Genomic DNA, 24,098 nt, shown 5'->3' with positions numbered 1-24,098 from the left:
CACTTTACAGGCTCTGAGAGCTTACATATAGCAATGTTCAAGATTAACAATTTCATGCACTATTGTGCTGGCCATGTTTAACAATCCCATAGGGTAATGCTGCATAAAGAATCAAAACATTATAATAAATGGAACGTCCTTTGGGATGAGGGTTCATCTAAACCAAGAACTCCACAGGTTTTCTATCTGCATCTTGGTTTTATCACCCAAGGCTCGTCATTAAGAATTTCCACTTGAAAAACAATTCCCACCTTGATCTTAAAGAACTTCACACCTTTCTCAGGCCTGCTGTGTTTAACAGTAACCATTTCAGAGCTCAGGCACTTCGACGTCACATATAATACTCCGACTCATTTATATATATATCTATAATGCATCTAACCATTAAACTAGACTTGACGATGGCTTTAGGTTAATAAAGGTGCTGTTACACCCACTCTGCTGAATTAAGCAATTTCAAACGTAATGCACCATTAAGAACTTCATTCCAAGTACTGCTGAATGCCCAAATCCTTCCCAGAAATAATTATTCAATAAAGTAATATTTTGACTCCTTCATATCTTTACAAGGAATGTTTAAATGTCACGTGACAGAAAAGCAGGCACTAGTCGGTTGTTGACAAATGTTCTCTTTTTTTTGTGTGATTAAACTAGTGGAAATCCTGAATTGACAGATCTGCTAAGGTTTATTTCAAGGACGAATAACTCCAGTCCTCAAGGGTCTCAAACAGACCAGGATTTTTGTGTATCCTTGCCTGAAAACAAGTAGGTTTAATGGATTTATATTTGTGATGTGCATAGGCACAAAAACAAAAAAGTTTGCAGCCCTCAAGGACTGGAGTTGCGTGCACCTGGTTTATTTGATAAGCTTTATTTAGTTAGCATACCAGAGAACTCAATTAAAGGGACTCTCCAGCCATCATGTGCACTTTAATGTATATCATAGGTGTGTGATCCCTTTAAATGTCATGTTTTCTAATTTTCAAATGGAAATGCAAAATCCCCCCAAATGTATTTGCCCCCCCCCCCGCCGTCCTGCAGGGGATGCAGTGTATCTGCATGTGATGTTCTGGCTGTCAATGTTGGGTGCAGGAGTCTGTTTGGAACCCAGTGTGCCTGTGTAAAGTCTTCCCATTGATATCAATAGGAGCACTTTCCTGCCACTGATTGGCTGCTTTAAGCACCCATTGATTTCATCTGAAGTACTTTACTGTCACTGATTGACAGCTTAAGTAGCCAATAAGTGGCAAGAATTTTTGGATCATGGAGGAAGAAATGCATCACTGCAAACAGGGACAGACTGAGACCATCCAGGTCCCCGGGGAACAAAAACCCAGCTTTGCATGTATAGATCAATTGAAATTCACATATGAGCTCAGCACTGAAGGCTGATTCTATAGACATACAAATCCTGTGCTTGCAGGTATACAATAATAATGTATGGAAACATAGCATTGTAGGTATAGATCAACAGAACACACAAACCCAGCATTGCAGGTAAAGATCAACTGGAAATCACATGTAAACACAGCACTAAGGGTATAGATCAAATAAACACATTGAAACAAGATTACAGATATGGATCAACAGAATAACACAAACCCAGCTTTGCAGGTATAGATCAATTGGAATTCACATACAAACTCAACATTAAATAGATAAAATCCCCTAAATTACAGGCATAGATCACAGGTTGCATAACCCAAAGCCAGCCCTGGTGTCCACACTGCCCACATAGAACCAGACCAGCACCCAGATACCACACATAGGAGATTTGCCATCTTTGTCCCCAAACAGCCCAGCATGAGTCAACTTTGTCCCCAAACAGCTGTCCTATGCCATCTTTGTCCCATAAACACCCTTCCTGTGCCATCTTGGTCCCCAAGGCTCAAACATCCTGCTTGTGCCATCTTTGCCTTTCCACAAATCAATTATACATCTAGGCTACATACAAACACTTTTAAAGTCACTCACTAATTCACACTTTCATTCACATAATTCATTCACACAATCATTTATTCTCACTCATTCACACAAATAATTTACACATATTCAGACATGCCAGCCACACATTAATTCTTACTCTCCCTCATTCAGGCATGTCAGCTACACATTAATTCATACTCTCCCTCATTCAGGCATGTCAGCCACACATTCATTCTTTCATTCTCTCACTCATTCACACAATTTATCCACACATTAATTCTTTCATTCCCACTCTTTATTTATTTCAATAATCTTGCTACCCCTTCTTACCATCTACCCCCCTCACTATCCACCCCCCCTTTGTAGTTCACTTATTTTCTAGAAGTCCTGTGGCGCGAGGCCAAGCTAGAGACTTCGTGGAGGAGACTGAGGGACGCCGAGCGGTTGCTGAAAACCTCACGGAGCGACTGCTCTGCGTCTCTCTCTCTTTCAATTTACAGCATGATGCATTGTCCAGGATTGAGGCTGCCCAGGATCTGGCACTTAAAATCAGATTGCGGGACTGTCCTGGGCCCCTAGCAGTTCTCTGACCCTCCCGGGCCCAAGGTCCGTGCCCGATGGGTCAGTCCGCCCCTGGCTTTTAAAATGGTCTCTGAAGAAAGACATTGAGGGGGAAAACATTGCACCACAGACAGTGGAGTTAAACATATGTTTCAATAAATATTTAGAAATACAACATTATGGCAATGTGTTACTTTTGTTAAGTCTTTCTCATCCTTAGATGCGGCAAAATTTCACAGATGTGGGAACATTTCGCTAATGGTAGGTCGAACTAGCCGCTTAAGATGAAAATCTAATATGCCAAGTGCTAAAAATCAAATACAATATGGTAATATATGATAATGACAGCATATGTTAAGTATGCATGAAACTCAACTTGTAACAACTTTTTATTAAAGTATCAGCACTAGAAATAAAATTTGGCAAATCAGTAGGTTTCCCTGCCTGTTATTTTAATCTAAAAGCTGCATATGATGGTCATTTGGTAGCATCAATATTTGTGCATTCAGAAAATCATGTTTCAGAGGTATTGTGCAGCCTTTTATATTATTGCGGTAATAAGTAGACACAATGGTGCTGTTAGTAAAGGATTGAGATGCCTTCTATCAACCAGATTCCAGATGAGATAAATGCTTTTATATGTAAATCTCCAGAAACCTATACCTTTTGGGGTTATACTCTAATTGTTGGGATGCTAATACACAATCATCTGTCTACACTTAGATGAGTACCAGCTGCTGAACCCCGGACAGGAGAACATGGTGTGACAACTGGATTGTGACATTAGATTCTTACAGCCTTGTTTCCAAGCTATTTGCCATTTACAAATGGCAGGTTAAATACTAGATGGGCATACAGCTCTTTGCTGTATACAGTAATGTATGTTAGTAGAGTTAAAACATATCTCACTGTTCCAATAAACTTCAATTATCCACAGACCTGGAGGCTGCCATTGTCATTCATGTGATGTTTTGGTTGACTTTCCCTTCCCAAACACCATACTGAGCTCATTCTTTAGCTAATCAAGTCCTGCTTGTAAAGTTTCCCCGGTAGACTTTAATATGGCAAAGTGCCAGACTAGGTGACTGAGACTGAGCCATTCTATTGTTTGCCACAAGCTCATATACCAAGCAGTTAGGGTGTTTAATAGATTGGGCTAAGAGGACACAAATATGCTGCTGTCCTAAATTATGCAAAAATTAGATCTGTGTTAACATAGTGTTACATAGCTAAACTACAGCCCATTTAGCTATAGTGATTTAACGCAAGACCCTGATATAATAGATCAGCATACACAATAAAAACCTATTGCTCCATAGCCAAGAATTTTATTCATTTCAATCCCAAGTGACGTTTCTGCTTCATTAATGTCAGCTAACTAAGAGATTGACAAAGTATTAATACATCAGACAATGAGGGTGTGCGATCACAATTAAACCGCGTGGAATGTACCAGTCCAATAAAAATAGATAGAGAATTGTCACATAGGAAAAAAAAATCCTTTGTTCAACAGGTTTAATTAAAACAGACCCCCCCTGATAAACAGTAACACGATAAAGCCACAATGTATATTAAATCAGTTGTCATATTAACAAGAAAAAAACAAGTGGACACGTTAAGACTAAATACCGAGCACTTTCTGTAGAAAGATAAGACATTGATTATGCAGGAGACATGGTCCCATATATCTTTGCTAAATCTCAACAATTCAGAACGTATCTATACGGCAAAATTACAATACATTTTAGAATTACGAGATGTCAAGCCCAACTAGAGTTAATGCCAATAGCCTAATAAACGTCAGTAAGTAACAATAATAAAAGTCATCGCCCATCAGTTCCTAGAATGTGATGATATTTATGAACGCTATTGCAGCCTGAGGTCCAGGAGATCTATTATTTTCTGTTTATATGCGTCCCCCCCCCACACACACACACCCTATACGAGCTTAATGTCTAAATTTATATGCTATGCAACCAAAAAGGTAATCTTAAATGGCCTTATAGGTAGAGAATGGGTATAACATGGTGGGACATGAGTAGAAAGAAGAGTTGGATGCTGGCAAACTGGAGAAACCTGCCTTTGAATGGTAAGCACAAGCATGAGTCTACCATCAAGACCCTCAACTTATATTTACTGTGAGGCTACTAAAAACATGGCACCCTAAGGACATGACATACATGGAAGATGCATCCTTGGTTGTCAGATCTGTTTATGAAGCTGCTTCTTTGGAATTACTTTCTTAGTAATACTTCTTCTTGTTCACGATACAATCAGATCTTGTTTCCCCATGAGGGGCATTCATTATACATCAACATTTGTTGATTACATCTATAGTAGTCTATTCTTGTCCTTCACAGCCAGAAACCAGTCAGAGTTATTTGTTGAAGATACAGATATCTTCTATACCTTTATAATAGCTTCAAGATATTGTTGAAGAAATAAAAGAATGAAATGAAAAGTGATCATAAGGATTTAAGTTAGTCTTTTTTTGTTTTTGTTTTTTTTTTGGATAAAAACGAGTCAAATAATGCAATATTAGCAATTGCTAAAAAGAAATACTTTAAAAAATCAAACTAATAAAAACATTTATAAAAGAAAACCGTTAGACAGCAGGATTTCATGATCTGTGTGTCCAATCTTCACAAAAACAAGGTATTCTATATTTTTTGTTTTTTACTCTAATGCTGCAAAGTATATGCATTTTTTTTAAATTCCATACAATATGCTTAAATATAAAAGATCTGTAAACATGAATTTTTTTTTTACAAAATAGAGCACTGAAAGAGTTAAATGCAGGAAAGAGGGCCTTTTGTATTTATTGATTAGATTATTTAATCAGACTGAAACCTAATATAAAATATAATGAGAGGGTATTTGTTTCAGGAAATAGCATTTCTGTTGGTAAACTGAGCTACTTCATTTTAACCCTTTTTGGGCCAGTCACATAAGCACTGCGTAGCACCATTCAATGCCAACCCATTTGATACTGAACAAGTTAAAGCTCGAAGCCTCTTTAAAAATGTTATTTATTAACAACAACTGTTAAAAATCATCAAAATGTATTGGTTATATTCCAAATTGATATACACTATCAACTAATGTTAAAATCTGTATCTTGTTTTGATGAAGTCTAGTGTTAATCCATTTCCAAGTGATGGTTATGTTCTTCCTGCCAGGCACAGTATTAACTATCCTGAAAAAATATACTTTTTCCTGCCAGTTTCATACAGTAGATGCTTCTCCAGTAATCTAGTCAAATTACTGCCAAATAATGCCTGAAGAAGAACAATAGAACTTGTGCAGTCATCTCAACACATATACATATTTCAGTAGCCTGATCTGAATAATAATAAGTATACAGAGTAAAAGTCTGACCTTTAATCCACTAGAATATCAAACCAGGTAACTGATCCTTTCCACAACACTCATCAGTACCGACCTGATACCCCAAAGCACACTTACTGGCTTACATTAACCAGAGCATAATAGCCTGTGGATGGGATAAAGCTCTTCTACACACAAATATAACAATCACAACAATAATAACATAAATAATAATAAACACAACAATAATAACAATAATGGATAATAATAATAAACACAACAACAATAATCAACACAATAATAAAACACTGAGTGATAACCCACTAAACCCCCACTTACTTCAAATATATAAAAGCTGTTGCCAATCATGTTAATTTACAAGGTTATATCTTCATTTTTCTGATAAGGAAAGTGTCCTACTCCTACAGCCTAGAAATAGGTAACCACAAGAGCAGCAGAGGCAGTTACACAAACTGACAGCTCTTAAGTTCAGTGAACAGGATCCTTAGATCAATTATATATGTATTGGTGTATAAGGTGTAATGTTCATGCCTAAATCATTTAGGGAGTTCCTCCCATATCCAGTTTAATGTCACAAAATCCAAGGATCTGACAGAGGCAGAAGAGGCTCTCTATGCTCTCTCTGTTGCTGCAGATAATTATTCATGTGCCTTCTTGCCCCATGCAGATAAGTGTGTCTGTGTGTCTGTGTGTCTGTGTGTCTGTGTGTCTGTGTGTGTGTGAATGATGGAAAATGCAATTCACTTACTGGTTAGGAGAGGGTATTGTTACAAAGTGTCCCAGCTCTTCCAGCACTATTGAATGTATATTACCAGCAAGTGCATCCCAGCTCCACTGAGCTTACAGGATCCAGACATGCTCAGTTTTCTGACCTTCTCATTCTGGGAACTACCAAGACCAATCTAGCAAGGAGGGGTAATCTGGATTCTACCATAGAGTGCTTCTAAAAATAGATCCTGCAAAAGGAACAGCTGGAGCCTTAAAGAAACAGTAACCTGTCTGATGCTCAGAGTGCCCTGCTGGGTGACCTGATTCCTTTCTGGTTGGGCTGTGTGTTTAACTCCTTGCATGCCTGAATGGGGAGCGATCCCAAAAGCACTCATTAGCTTAGTAGTAAATGCCCTCAGGTGAATGCAGCTATAGTCATTGTGAAAAAAGCATCATGATAAACATCATTGCATAGCAGGAAAAAAAAAAATACAAACTAGGGGAGCTACAGCAAAAAGCATAACAAATGAGATTGCCCGGGTTACTGCTAGAATAATAACGACAATTATTACAAAACAAAGCAAGAATCCGGCACATACCTCGCGAATAAACACCTGTCTAAGGCATAAATATTGTGGCTTCTGTCACACTATATGGCCATATATTGCTTAGGCTATGTCAAAATAGCTCTGAACATGTGTTTAATTCTTGGTTAGTTTTGTAATAATCATAGCGATTATTCCAGCACCAACCCAGCTGAAGTTTTATGCCTTTTATGCTTTTTTGGCTTGTGCACTCCTTTTTTGTATTTTTTGTACTTTTTTGCAGGTTCTGACCAAACCTTGGGGGTTGAGCCGCCCCTCCTGCCACACAGGTGCCACATTAATGGTGTCCCGAGAGGGCTTTAAATTTCAGGAGATCCTCGGTGGGTTAGAATTAGATAGGACTCACAAACTCGGGGTAGTTTGACATAGTGGAGGGCTGAGCAATATATGGGCGTGTAGAGTAACAGAACTATATATTTATGCGTTTTTTTGAATATATATTACTCTTTTCTTTAGTATTTTAAACTCAACCGTGTAATTACAAAGAAACAAATGCAATCAAAAATAAAACTTGTTACTGGATGGTTGAGCCAACTACCGGCAAAATAAAACCACATTGTAAATGCACAAGAAAAAGGCATAGACTTGGACCTTCCAAATGCGTAATATTCCCCCTCTCTCTGCTACCAGACAATACGCATTTGTAATGTTGACCTTTTAAACACATTTTTTAATTCGGTTCAGATGTACATCATTAGCAGCCTCTGCATTGCAATTTCCAGAGCATATGGACTATGTAGGATTCTGGGTCCTAAGTACCTTCTTCAACTACTTCTTCTTACACGGTCAGAGGAAAGCCTATTAGGACATAGCGGTATATCCTGCCTTTGTTGCAGCAGCAGAGACATCTCCGTATCGCTGCCCGGGGGATTGATAGGGAGCCCAGAAATATCACCATGACATCCCTGACATCGGGTCAGCTGTGGCACTTCCAGTATAAAATAATTTAAACAAGATTGCAAAAAAAATTTTTTTTTTATTTTAGTATAGTTTTTTTTTAAAATCTATTATCATTAATAATTGTTTGTATTTCTGTGGTTTTAAAAGAAGGTCCTACTTCTCCTGGACATAATGATGTCTATTGTGAAATAGAGAAAAAGGGGAGTCATGCTATAACAAACATAAGGTCCTCCTCAGTGGTCCAACATGTTTTGGCAGTTACAGCCGATCAGTGGCAGGAAAGTCACGCATAGAGCACTGGGGCGGACTGATGGTAAGTTTACCACTCGCAGGGACATGCGTAGCTGAACACATCTTCTGCATGCAATCTATCTGGGGGGGGGATAAATGCATACGGATCTCCTCTCTCACCCACTTTAATGTTTACATTGTTTTCATAGATCACAAGTTTTAAACTTCTACAACCAGGAACATTCTAACAGTAATAATACAATTATCTAAAATGACACATTTATATGTTTTTTCTATTTAATCCCATGCATTTTTTTTCCTTTTCTTTTTTCGGTAGATACGCTGATGTAATTGGATATTTATGGTTATTACTTTTATATGACAACTTTTTTCCTGTCTCTGCATTTTAATGGCAAAATATGAAAGGACACGAGGGACACAGCTGGCTCGTATGCAAAATCTCTTAAATTGACACGACAAGCATTGGTTTTCTCCCAAGTGACTCTATGTCCTTGCAATTCTAAAATAAATACCTACGTCGGGATTTGGTGTAGATTTATAGGAACAAAATGGAATTGCGTTTCAAATCTGTTTCATCACTAGCTGCATTGGGTTTCACAACACCTTTTATTTATAGAAAGATAAATGGCATTGTGTGGATAATTTGATATCTTTAGAAAGGGATATTATTTGTCAATAGTTGATGTATGATACAATTTCAGAAGCTGAAACGATATCAGATGTTTTGTCGTAGGAGACTTGAATGTTGACCCCAAAACATTCCAAGGAATAAGCCATTTAAACGAATCGGGAATATTCTGTAGGGATTTATTTACAGGGTATAGTCATTTATTATTTAAGAAATTTGTGCATAATGAATAGTAATATACAGTATACATATAATATCTATATTAGCGGTTGACCAACAATCATATCCCCCATCTTGATCCAGGGGGCTCTAAATGTCTTTTGTATCAACAGATTTTGAAACAATTATTGCAAACCTATATCTTATTATAGCTAGGGGTAGCACTACCATATAAACTTAATAAGCAACTGCTTATGGCCGCCATTGGTCTAAGGGTCCCCTTCGGATGATGTGGGAGGGGGGAGGCTCAGATTCCTCCTAATTTAATATCATAATATGTTTTGTTCATTAACAAGTATTGGGGTCCTTTTATTTGTAATTATCCGTTTGTATCAATTGTTTTAAGATGAGACCCCTAAATCTTTTCTCTTAGGGCCCTAACAAACCTAGATTTAGCCCAGGTTGTTATAAATTTGCTGGTATTGTACAAAACAACAATCGGATACTGATTTGAATTAGAAGAAGCGCATTCTTATCTGACCGCCTTATTATATATCTGACCTTGCTCTTTCCTACATCCGCTCATTTAGTAATTGTCAAACAGGGCCACATAACCTAGCAACCTTAAGGATGTTATTTATTCTATTCACAAAGTGAAGGGCACCTTAATCCAACATATAAATAATAATAATAGTATATTATATATATAACACTCAGAGAGTGAGGTTGTTGTTAAGTCCCCTAAACAAGTAGAACGTTTAAGCAATCAGCCACATGAGACTTAAAGCCGTGAACGCGCTCCTTGATTATCAGTTTGGTTAATGCGATTGTAGCCTTTTCTGCACTGATAACCGTTTCTTTACCGTGACTTTCAGAACCACGGACAGAGCACGTAACATGCAGTCTAGTAATTCCAGTGTTTATATGTGCTAGGCAGCCAGTGCCCCATAAGAAATGCTACTAAAGGTTATGTATTTGCTATTTGTTGTTATTATTGATTTAAATGACTCGCATGTCCAAATCTGTTTGTATGTTTTCAGTTCTCTTCAGATTTTATTGCTTTTGTGCTTTTTGTATTAGCATATATGTGTTGGAAATAATGTGGTTTAGTAAGGGACTACATGTCTCAGTAATACGATGTCAACATACACATTTAATTCCGCTCCAGACACACAGGGGAGGAATAATCATGCATACGTTGCGTATATGAGTAGTATGGCTACACCTATGGCATATTCACAATCACATTGATTATTAGAATCTATAAATACCATGTCATATGTTTAAATATACTAAACGGTAATATGTAACATTTAGGTGCATGAAGTTATGGATTCTTGTTAAATGGTATATTTTTGTTTAAATATCCAAGATTATGAAAAAAAACAAAACATAACCCTTGTAAATATTGTAAACCCTACAGAAATATGTAGCCATGGGTGCTTTGGCTTATATTTCCTCTGTGATATTTCGATGTAAGTCACAATAATGCAAGTTAGCAAGGTAGGACTGCCTCAATTCTTTGTCCAAATCTGCTACAGTTGACTCGTTACACGGTGATTAAGCTTGTGTGCAATTTACAACATAATAATATCAAGATTCTTTACATGAAGTATTTATTCTTTGTGTGTTCCATTCTCAGTCTTTTATGCACTTGAGAAATGATAATAGTGTTACGTTTGCAGCTTTGAACCACCCTGCAGTTGACTATAGAGAATATAATCATGTCTAATTCGCAATGTTGCAGTTTGAGCTTACACCATGCTGTGCCTACTATGGGCTCCATCACAGGCAAAATACGTGGCATTTTATAAGCCCGAGAGAACAGTTTGTACTTTGGTTACAGGCTAAATCTACGTATAGGATTTTTTTTCCTGAGAGAGGCTGTAAAATAAACCTTAAGAAATACTTCAGATCTGGAGGTTTATGTTACAGCCTCTTGCAGTGTATGCTTGTCTACAGTTCAGTGTAATCTCCAGAGAGCGTTCCAAGTTCCTGGTGTACAAGCCCCTGGTTGAACGTGATGGACTTTTTTCAAGCTCATGTACTATGTCACATGCTACTCCCACAATGACGTTCTTTAAAGATGATCACTGATATTTAAATGTTTCATCTTACACACTTTGTAACAAGATAATTACTTGTAAGGTTAGGTTGTATCTTTGAGTTGCTGTATCCGGAGTGGTTGTATCCTGAGTGGTTGCTACATTCAGTGTTTTGGAAAGCCTTGTGTAGATTTGGGTTGGCAAATCTAATTTGAAAAGTTTAAGAAAATAAATGCTAGGGGAGAAAAAGAGATGCAGTTCTATTTACTAAAACCCAAGTTATCTGTTAAGGTAACTCATCCAGTTTAACTCAATACTACTCTATAGCACTCCAAACAAAATTCAGGAACTTGCCATATCACGAAGAGGTGTGATGCCATGGAGTTCAGTGCTGTCACCCGTGGATTTTTTTAATCCAAAATATTCTCAAATTGCTGTTAAATGCAGTTAATTATTCAAGATGAACTGATACTCAAGTCCACAAAAAAAAAAGTTAAATCTCGTCAAAATAACTCAGCTTTGTCTCATACCAAGCTCCGAGTCTCCAGTTTCCAAGGTAGGTAAGTATAAATGATTACAACGTTGTATAACTATCTGGTTAAAGTACTGCTTACTCCCTTTGTATAAGACACTATAGGTTAAAAATTCTAATAGACTATAGGTATTTTTTTTCTCTCTCCAAGAAATCCATCAAAATCCAAGTGGGAAATGTATTTTTACTGAATATTTTTTTGCCTTTTAAACTCCATGTCGTATAAAAGTGTGTCAGTTATAGCAATAAGCAAGAAATGAAAACAGCAGTTATACGGGGATGTAGTCAATGGTAATACGTTTTTGTTGGGTCAACATAGAAAATATGTAGTCACATTAGCGATTACTATTACATTACTACTATCCTTTGTGCGTGGAAATTAAAAAATGTGTGAAATGACTTAAAGTTAACCTGGTGAATATAAAATTCGGCAACTCTCAGATCTGAATACGGTACTTGGCTTCTGTTGAAACAGTTCTGTGTCGCTCAAGGTTAAGTAAACAGGCAATTTTTTATCTATTCAAATATGGCACCTAATATATAAATATAGCCCTCTGGGCTTAATAAATATTGCCATTGATTAATGCTTATTCAGGAAGAACGTTATTTATCTTAAGTGGCAGAAGCAAGAAGCACATTGCACCTTAGAGAGTATTAATGACTTTGGTTCAATGTATTACTTTAACACCCATAACATGACCAAATGAAGTTGTGACCTTGATGCCATTAATAGTTATTTTCTTCCAATACACGCTTCAGTTTTTTATTTGTAAATTTGTGAAATTAAAGGTGTTTACATCATTTGTATTCATCTGCAGGCCCAAATATTGGCATCGTGATAAGTAGTCAGATATAAATAACCTCTTCATATCACCAAAAATCTCCGAGCCATAACACAAGCTCTGCATACACAGCCATCTTTTTTAACCCATCGTTTCCATGTAATTGTCCCTCTGATTACACCTTTAGGTTTGACGATGAGAAATGAGAAAACTTAAGCGGCTTTACGTCTTGTAAATAATTGTTAGCTTGTAAGAAGGTATTGCAAACTTGGAAATATTATATTTTCTCTCATAATAATCATTACACAGGAAGGGCCCCTTCTCCTGCCTTTAGGACCCCTCACCATTTTTTCTTTTTTCCCTTCCATTCTATTCTTTACTCTGTATTTGGTCATTTCTTTTGGACCTCACTGACATTTTTTCCTCACTTTTTCTACTTTCACTTTTTTCTTTTATCTTGCTTATCTGCCTTTTTACATTTTTTCATCCTCCTAACTTATATTTAGCCCCCACACATACATATACACATGTATGTGTGCATATAGGTATATAATATATAATATTATATATATATATATATATATATATATATATATATATATATATACACGCAGAAGCACACAGTACTTACTCCTGTATGTCCCTCGTGGCTTCTAGCTCCCTCACTAAGTGGCTTTCCAATCGGTAGCCCCCTACATCCAGCAATCATCCTCCCTCGTTGACACTGGACACCAAGAAGTGGTCATTTCTGGGGGTGCAGTGTCAGCAATTGCTCCGTATGCTCCACCATTAATCCATTCCTGATTAAATAATACAAGGGTTTCAAACAGAATGATCTGTATTAAAACCTGGCCAGTCAAACTGTAGAGGCCTCTGTGTATTTTACGTAGCATCTTTTCCACCCCCTCTTATGTGGAAATATGATGTCATATCCCAGCTCTCTCTCAAAAAAAACAAAACTGAGAATATGAAGCACCCTCCCCGTAGTAAGTCTGAATCGGGCCCTTACTAACAATGCCCATAAGTGCAACACTTTCCTAACTGGACATTAATTTTCATCATGTGCATCTTTTAGTTCAGATAGACATCACGCGGATTGACTTGCTGAGGTGGTTATTGATTCAGCTGTAGCGCCATCTACTGGAGGCAACCTGCAAAGGTCCTTTACGCTGACCATTTCCTGCAACGATGGTGGAGTCCGTTACACAGATAAATGTGCATTTAAGCCTCGCAACAGATCATATTGCATCTTGTTCCATATATATTTTGTTTTCTCTAGCAACCTTGTCATACTCATGTTAAGGTAGTCGAAAGAACTTCGGAATATATAGAGCAACATATGCTTGGAGGTAACGTCATCAAACTTGATGGTCGCAATTATAGTTAAACATGCAGGCTGTTTGCTGCACCCTGTTCTTTTCAGTATGAACTACAATAAACACCAAGGTTCAATATAAAAGGTTATTTGTAATTCCGATGTGAAGGATAACATATTTCTTAGGGAGTCATTGTAATGTACTCCTGAATATACTTGTCATTTATAATATAGTATTTTTTTTTACATTTCATTACAATCCAATTTTGTTCTTGAGATTATACTTCAGCTTTAACAACGTGGCCACGGGAAACATACAAGATGCATGGTTTTACAGCGACATTTCAGTGTTGGCTGCCTCAAGGCTGTTTGAATATTATATGATAGTATCAATCCTCATTGAATGCCAGGGGCAGCTGAACACGTCACAAAGTATGTCCTTGGTTGCTTAGTGACAACTAATCCCAGCTCCGTACACCATCAACAATAAAAGTAAATCCGTGCAACTAGCCCAAGTATTAATTGTGAAAGCAAAACGTAAAAAATAACAATAACCACTTAGAATTTTTTTACACATTCTTATAATGTGAGGACAAATTACCAGCCCAAACTACAAAGATTAGCTATACTCAACACGTTTTTGTCATAGAGATCGACTGCCATCAGGTGTCCACCTAGCATTTTATCCTTAACAATACATCTATCACTTCTAATAAGGGTTTCACAATAGCAAGAACAGCAGAGGACAACTACAAAATCAAGAAGAATTAGGTTATGAAGAAAGACTTTACAAATTGGAATTACTTCCACTAGCAACATGGCGTATAAGTAGGATAAAATACCGTATTTGCTCGATTATAAGACGAGGTTTTTTTCAGAGCAAATGCTCTGAAAAATACCCCTCGTCTTCTAATCGGGGTCGTCTTCTAATCAGACCTCAAATAGAGGTCTGATTAGGAGACTAAGATCCAGATCCCCCGCACCGCTGCAGGGGACCTGGATCCTCCTGTCTCACCCGACCCCCCCCCCCCATCATACACACACTTACCGGTGCTTCCTGCTGTGTTGCCGGGGCAGCGGGTTGACGTCTACGCGATCTGCGTAGACAACGTCCGCTGCAGCCGGAAGGAGGTGTGGCTAGCAGCGGGGGTTGTCTGCGTCCGTCGCATAGACCTTCCCCGACTGTCAGAGATCAGAGTTCCCCGCCCAGGTGCCGCACCGGTGCGGGGAACTCTGATCTCTGACAGCCGGGGAAAGTATACGCGATGGACGCATACAAACCCCCGCTGCTAGCCACACCTCCTTCCGGCTGCTGCAGAAGGCGACGTCAACCCGCTGCCCCGGTAAGAGAGGGGGGAGAGCGGGGGAAGGGGGGGGAGAGAGAGAGTGTGTGTGTGTGTTAGTTAAATGGGGGTATAGGGTGTGTGTGTTAAATGGGGGCATAGGGCATTTCTGGAGTGGCGTTAAGGGGGCATTTAATAGAGCACTCTGCCTCCTGAAATGCCTTATACCTCCCTATATGCCACTCTGCCCCATAATATGCCTTTTAACCCCCTAAATGGCAGAGTGGCATATAGGGGTATAAGGCATTTCTGAAGGCAGAGTGCTCTATACAATGCCTTTTAACTCCCTTAATGCCACTCTGCCTCCTGAAATGCCTTATACCTCCCTATATGCCACTCTGCCCCATAATATGCATTTAACCCCCTAAATGCCAGAATGGGATATAGGGGTATAAGGCATTTCTGGAGGCAGAGTGGCACATAGGGGGTCAAAAGGCATACCATGGGGCACAGTGGCATATAGTGGGTTAAAAGGCATATCATGGGCCACAGTGCCATATTGGAGTGGCAAGCCTGGGGGCAGATGTGCGTAACTGGGGGACAGGTTGGAAAATACAAGAAATAAAAACCAAAAAAATCTTTTCCTCAATCATAGCTTTTATTAAAAAAATTGTTTACATGAATTAACATTTACTGGTAAAACTTTTTTCCTTTGGGGTCGTCTTATATTCAGGCTTTTTCTTTTTTTCCTAAGTTAATATTCAGATTTTGGGGGGTCGTCTTATAATCAGGGTCGTCTTATAATCGAGCAAATACGGGTATGTGTGAAAATATTTGCATGCATTGTTTGAGAGATCCAAAAATAAATGCAATATCATTATTTTCAGTGGTACAGATTGCTGGAGGTTTATTGCCAGGTGCCACTTTTTTTTTTATTATTTGGTGGCCTTCAGGACTTAAGACCAATTTAAGTACTATATCTTATTGCACTTAATAAATGGGGAATACATTTACCAAAATATATAAACCCACCGAGGATGATATTTGGAGAACACGGTCATCACAGACTCATTAGAGTAGAGAGCTCATTACTGTAAGAAAAGAGTCAAAAATAAATATATAAAAATAAGACAATAATACCTCTAGAAGCATTGTCCTCAAATACAATAGATACTTTAATGAAAGGTTTGGATGGCTTTTTAGTAAGGGGGGAACGCACATTTTTAATTTGTACCAATTTGTGGTTTTTGATTGTTTTTTTTTTCCTTCCCCTTCTTTTGGACCAGAAGCAGCAATGGGGATCAGCTTTCTGTAAAATGGTACGCGATGTAATAACGCGGCATACTGTGTATTTTATTTCAGGATATCTCTAATTGTTGGTCTAATGGACATTACCTGATACCGTGACCAATGAGGATATGCCCATGAGTGGTTTTGTTTAAAATGCGCATTAAGCCACAAAGTGTGCAATTCACCATCTGAACAGTGAAGTCAAAGGTAAGATGGTATAAGAAAAGGGATTGCAGATCGAGAGAATGAAGAGATGTAAAGGAAAAATAACTATTATTCTCTTATTCTATTACTGGGCAGACCAGATGGGCCCAATGGTTCTTATCTGTCGAGATATATGTTTACACATATTTCCCTTAATTGTTTTTATTCATGAATCCTTATGTGTTATACCTAGATCAAGTACACTAGAATTCCGGTTCACAAAAACAGGAATTCTCATTTTTAACCATTAATAGTTCCCACTTTTGATTTTAATGTAGCAAGTTTTGGATAGATTACCTAAATCCAGCTGCTGATATTGTATTTTTCCTTTTATTGCAATGATTTTTAGTGACTGCAAGGTAGCGGCTTTTATTTCACAACTTTAGAGACGTGATGGTAAGTTCACAAGTTGTCATTTAAAATATGTATGTCCGTGACCTCTTGGCCTAAGTACTAGATAAAGTGTTTGCTATTTCAGAGGTGATGTATTTTAATTTTCTGGCTCGGAACAGAGCATTTGACATTTTATCATCGCTAGTCCTACTCTTTAGCTTCACTAATTAAAACTGTGATGAGAGCTACTGTTCCACACATAAAATGTATCCTACCTAAAGACAAAAAGCTCAGTCACCCTGCAAGCTAAAATGAAATAATAACAGACAGTAGCGGTGCTACCATATAAGCAAATTAAGAAGATCCCTTACGAAAAAATTACTGCAGTTTTTCTGAAGTAATACTGCAGTTTTTTGGACATGAAAAAACTGCAATACTGCACTTTTACTGCAGTTTTACTGCATTTGTACTTCACTGTACAGCAGTTTTACTGCAGTTATTTTTGTACGGAAGTACAAATGCAATAAAGCTGCAGTACATTGAAGTACAATGCAGTATAATTGCAGTAGAAAAAAAAGGGCAGTAAATGTGAGGTAATACTGCAGTAAAAGTGCAGTATTGCAGTTTTTTCATGTCCAAAAAACTGCAGTATTACTTCAGAAAAACTGCAGTAATTTTTTTTTTGTAAAGGATGCCAAGGGCCCTACTTGGTTAGGAGGCCCACTTGCATACCTGGGATCTTTAGGGCTGTGACCTCGGGTTTGAGTGAAGCACAATGAGGCCAGTTTCTTTTGTATATGGGAAGGATAGATATGTTTGGCCACAATGACAAATGCGCAAAAAAATAGGAGGCCAAATGGAGTGTTAGAGGCACGGGTGTAAACTCTGTCTTAAATTGTAACAATGTGAACTGTAGACCTAACCAATATGTCTCTAGAGGGACCCATGTATTCAAGCAGACTCTGCCATGTTGGGTTCTCAATATATAACCCATGTCTATGTCTGCGTAGTTATTCTTCTGACACAGTGTAGGTTAAAACAGGTTAAAAAGTTCTATCCTAGCAAAAAGTCAACCTTTTACAATGCATACTGTGGCTGTAATGTACTTATGGCTATATTTATTCTCAAAACTTGTCTAGTTCTTGGCAGAAAGCTAAATTTGAAGCAATCACCTTAAAAGGGATGTATTTTAGCAATATCTCCAAAATCAAAAGCTTGCTTTAGGCTTGCTCTTGATTTGTGCTTTAATCTGTACAGTTCCATGATTTCGGCAGAAAAAAAAAAGAAAGAAAACAAAAGTTTAGATGAAAAATACATTAACGACTTAAGAAAATATATTTTGTTGTTTTCCACGTTTTTTTGTGAGATTCTAAGCGTTACCCTGATTTACTCATAATTCTCCTAAATGTCAAAGTGGGAAGTAATCTAATTATTGTGGCCATAATCACCTTGAAAATGTTTAACCGTTTTCTTCTACAATAGAGAAACATAAAGGACAAGAGAGCAATTGGAAACTAGAAAGAAATTATCTTATTAACGTCAAAATTGACGTGAATTCATTTAATCAATAGCATGACATCCATAATGCATAGCTTACATCTCCAATCATAGCGCGTATATTATATATACATATCCTTTAAAAAAATATATTGTGATATAGGAACTAGCAACTGGAATTTGCAAAAACAAATGCCAGGAAAATAAAACGGGTACACAAATATTTACACTTTGGCATTTATCGATCATGATATCAATGTACACAACAACATAAAATTCATACGCCCTGGGATCTTCAGTTGATGTTTGATGAAATGGTCACTTCAGCCATCATTTGACATTTATTGCATATGATAGCTGAGTATTCCCTTTAAACGTATGCGGTGTCCACTTGGAAAAGCATATGTATTCACCCCTTTCTCCATCCCCAGCTGTTTGCCATGCAGGAGATGTGATCAGCTGAACATGTCTCCTGATACATGATATGTTTAGTGCCAGTTAGTGGTGAACACCATGGTGGTGGGATCTAATGAGCATGTGATTTTCCTCCATGGATTGGCTCCTTCAAACAGCCAATTGGCAGCACACATCATGCAGGAGGCGGGGCGTTGCAACTTCTAGCTAGGGTTATTTATTCATGTTACATTTTAAAGAATGTGTAATACAGCACAAAATACTTTAATATTCATTCTTCTTTGGTAAGGCTGTCTGGGACATTGAATGGTCCTTTAAACATGCATATGACATATGAAAAAAATATGTATCAAAATAACCAGCAATGAACAAGTAGACGAGACTATTACAAAGCAATCACATTTATTAGAAATTCTTATCAGAAAAGTCATATTTTACCTGTATCAATGAAAATTTCTAGATGAAAGACCATTATGATCATTCTATCTACTATTTACTATCTACTATTTCCTGTTTTATGTTCCAATTGAAAAACATGCTACACAATGTACATTTCCTTCTTAAACTATATGTGTCCTACGCAACACAACAGATTCTAAAGTGCAATTAAAAAAATCAATACAATCAGACAGGCTCATAAAACTCTAACTCAAATATTCGGATGGATAGTCTTTCATTTTCCGTATAACTTAAGCCTGGAGGCGGAAATAGAATTTTCCAGGAAAATTTTTACCAGCCAATAGTGGACCTTATAACGTAAGTAAAAAATCAATATATAAACATGATATGTTTTACCAGGTACGATTAAGAACGGAAACATTTAACATCTACAGCAAATGGAATATAGCATATACTGCGGCACTGTATAACACAGCAAGTCTTTTTGAGAAACCATTGAGGCAATCTGGGAACTGAATTGGCTGTAAAAAATAAAATTAAACAGAACACTCAGGAGACTTGACCGCAATATAATTGATTTCCCATGTTGGTGGTGGTTTTATTTTTTCATATGTGTAAGAAAAGTAAAGTATTGCGAGCAATTCGTGTTGTTGTTGTGTGTGTTGTGTTGTGTTTGGCTTATACCAGGCCCAGGCTGGCCATCTGGCACCTCCGGAACACACATACTGACAAATAGATACATGACATGGGCATGGCCGATCATCAATTACCCAATAAAGACAAGAGACCTGCTGGATTTTATTAAAACACATGCAACAAACATAAACGTAAACTTCAAACATGTAAACATATATTAATATCCCGGAATTAGCCCCAGCTTATAACATCATAATAAAGTGTTTAAACAATTACGTCCTAGCTTACTAGGACGGGATCCCCCGGGAATGCTGGCGCAGGCGTAAACGATGTTAAGAGCGCTTACCGGCGTCCTCCCTGCGTGGTAGCGAAACCATGATTCTGTGCAGGAGGTATTTCAATAGTTAGAATATCCTTACAGGCCAGGTTCCTTAACCCTTTCAGGACCTCGGTTCACCACAGTGAACGTCACAACTGAACAATAGAACATATTTGTCAGGCAATATTCTGCTTAAAATAATACCCCACATTTATAGTTTTTCTTTATGTTCTAGAGGGCTGCTTCCATCCGTCTACATATTATACTATACTGGATTTATTAATACCACTGGCTTAATGAGTTTGAAGTAAGGGGAATCTTCATCTCTCTTTCTCTCTCTTTCTCCTTTCTTCTCTCTCATTGTACTTGTAGTCCTAGGACTAAGGGGTATTGGGGCACATTTTTTCTTTCTTTTCAATGTTCAACCTGTGTATACAGATACCAGTTATGACATCACCAGACTTCCTTTTTAAATTTGTTTAATTTAGAAAAATATATATTTTTTTGTTATTGAAAGATGGTCTGGAAGACCCTTCTAGGTCTCTTCTCTTTACCAGAGAGCTTCTGGCACGTGTCAGTGTTGTGGTTTAATTTTGGATTCTGTGATAAGGTACTACAACCGCCCATGTACCCGCCCATGTACCCACCCATGTACCCGCCCATGTACCCATGATAGCCTGCTCCAGTATAAAGTGGTTACAATCCCCTTTAAGAAGGCATCTCATTATGTCAGTGCTTGTTGGCTATGAAACATAATATTGTGTTAGTAGGATAATATCCTGGCTAGAGGAGGCATCACATCATTAGAAACCACAGATGCTCAGGATTACCTTGTTCCATGTTAGTTCAAAGGGGGGGTTAGATAGATAGGTAGATATATATTGCAGTAAAAACAGGTAATCTGTTTTCCATAACAATATAGCAGGTGTTGCGGGAACATGTTTACAGTCTTATAATTGGAAACTGTTTGTCATTCAGACCTATTTTAAGCCACAGATAACATCTCTTTTCACTTATCTTGCTGACAAAACAAGGATACCTTCACATTGTTCCCGACTGTCAGCCACACGTCATCCCTGGGTGTTTGTCTACAACCTTCTTATCCATTCTAGCCAATTACCTATATAAATTTAGACATGTTCGATACAATGGCTGCCACCTTCCTGCTTCTGTCAGGATTTTTGCCTGCATTAACCCAAAGGTTAATGCCGGGGTCCCCATTAATCTAATAGGGCTCCAGAGGAGGACCGCACGGAGAGAACTTTGCTGCTGTAACATTTTAACCCCTTAATGACAAAGCCCGTACATGTACGGGCTCAAAATGCATTGTTACAATGGGTTTGGGGCCGCCCATTGTCCTTAAGGGGTTAATTAATATGACACATCAGTAAAATGTGTTTGGGTAACCAAACTGTTCATATGTATTTGTATAATTATTTTCCAAAACATGTTTTCTACTTAAACGCCCAAAATTCCTTGCGTTGCCCGAAAGAACTAGATTATTATGCAAAGACGATACGCTTCCAAATACCCTTGACGCTCAGAGTTAAAAATCACATTTAATTATTATCATAAGATCATTTGACACAGAATTTCATATCATGTTGTACACAGAGCTTTTATTTTCATTTAGTTCAAGAAGCAAGTGCTTTTTTATGGTCTTTGTATGTTTATAGTGATTTTATTTCTTAGATTTTAACAATATAAGTAACTTTAAATATATTTTACTTGATACAGAATTTGAGGTGCAATATGCCTAATTGTTATTTTTAGGGACCAATGCGTCATGCACAGTACTGTCATTCTGAGTGGAATCAATAAAGTGAAGGGACTCGATGAACTTTCACTGTCATGGGCCGTTGCTTGGGAACAACAGTCAAAAATATCATCGATGATGCAGGATGGTAGTGTCTTGGGAGTACTATTTCCAGCCGCACAATTTATCGCTGACAGTCAGTAATCAGGCTAAGAACTACATTTTCACAGAGATACTTCTGTGCTTCTGACACGAAACTTCAATCCGCTGTACATATTTTGAAATTAAATTTACGTCATGTTTGCGCAGATAGTGACAAAAGTCATCAAATTTACTTTCAACATCCCATCATATCAATGAATATTTCAAATATCTAAAGAGGGATACTTTGAAAAATTGTTTTTCATTTACACAATTCCATAAACTCTTTTCTGCTGTTTCTATACACATTATTGTGAAACATGGTGGGATGACTGGTCAACCAATTTGGATGACTAAGTATTGTTTAGAAAAGGTCGGTCAAGCAAAAGAGGTAGAGGAGTCAGTGGGGGTAGAACGTCCCAGAAAATATTAGTGGGTATTTGTTATAAACCACCAAACACTGGGGATCTAGAAGAGTCGTAGCTGTTAATGCAGCTAGAAAAGGCTTCTCAACTAGGGAGAACTATCATTATGAGGTATTAGAATTATCCAGGAAAACGGAACCTGCAGTTCCTCCAAGGATTGGTCATGAGGGAAGATAATTGGTTGACTCAGTTGGTGGAGGAGCCAACCACAAATTAATAATTGATGGACTTGGTGATCACAAACAGTGTAGAAATCCTATCTAACGTTCAAGTTAAGGGGCATTTAGGGAACAGTGATCACAACATGCCTGAAGAGACCCTGCTTCTCCAGTGCCTACCACTGTCAAATTTTCCGAGCTCCTAGAAAAGAGGTAGATCATGGGGAGGCAAGAGGGCATAAGGATTTAGGCTCTAAAGAGGGACACTTGAGTGGCAGGCCTCATGACAGCCTAAAATATTGCATATCACCAATAATGGCGCTTCTTGACCATAAATTATCCCATCCTTTATTCATGAAGAGAATTTCCGTGGCTGCCAGCATTGTTTTATGTGGGAATGCTAAAACCAGGTCTTAAATATTATTACATTGTTGGTGAGGTTGAAGTAAATATTCATCTGGTAGATGAAACGGCCTATCTTAAAAATAAAAAGGTTATCAAATGAATCCTTGGTTCAAACTCTAAACGTAAGTGTGCAAAACTCTCTTAAAGACGTCCCTGGTCAACAAAACCTCACCGTGCAATGTTTTACAGAATGTGTTAAACTAACCTTGAATTTACCTGTGCGTTATACAGGGATAACGTCTCTCTTTTTTGGGGAATAACGCTCTTCTTTTTGGAATAAATAACCTCATCTGGGGTAGGTAATGTTTTTGGTCAAAATCTTCTATTCACTTAATATTGCACTTTTTCTTTATACTGTTTTTATACCTTGTTTTAATATAAATTAGTGCCCAAGGCATATTTCAGCTGAACAACATTCTCTATATTCGTACCAGCTCACTGTTTAATAGATTCTAATGTTTTGTTTACTTGTTAAGCTATCTCTTGTCATTATGTTCTTGACATAGTCTGCTGAGGAGACTGCTAAACTTGCATTATTATTCATCAGATATATGAAGATATTTTGACAACTTTTATTTTTCACATTTAAGATGAACAACAACATGCTGGGTCACTGTCACAACATTTACAGCTTGTCTAGGTTTCATTAAAAACTTTCAACAGAGGATAGTGAAATAAATTGTTCCAAAAATGATTCTAAAAATGATTTGAAAAACTCTCGGCACACATGTTGCACCTAGCAAAAGTATATATATGATATATGATATTTATGGTTTTTTTTAATACTATATATTTTTATTAATTTTTTTAAACGTGGAACTACAAAAAACAAAATAATAATTTAGCGCATACCCAGCAAAAACTATTAAACACCTATCTATAGCTTGAATATTGGCGATTCTGTCACACTGCATGACCATATGTTGCTCACTCCGCCACTATGTCAAATAAGCCTCAGTTTGGGAGTCCTATCTTATTTTGCATGCCTATGATGCTTAGCGGGGAGCTGAATCAGTGGGATTGCTTTGTGTTTTAACCCAAATGAGACTCTCAAGCAGTTTAAAGCCTTCTCTGGAC

This window comes from Spea bombifrons, chromosome 5, assembly GCF_027358695.1.
Source record: "Spea bombifrons isolate aSpeBom1 chromosome 5, aSpeBom1.2.pri, whole genome shotgun sequence".
In the NCBI taxonomy this organism is placed as follows: Eukaryota; Metazoa; Chordata; class Amphibia; order Anura; family Pelobatidae; genus Spea; species Spea bombifrons.
Note: the sequence above shows the minus strand (reverse complement) of the source record.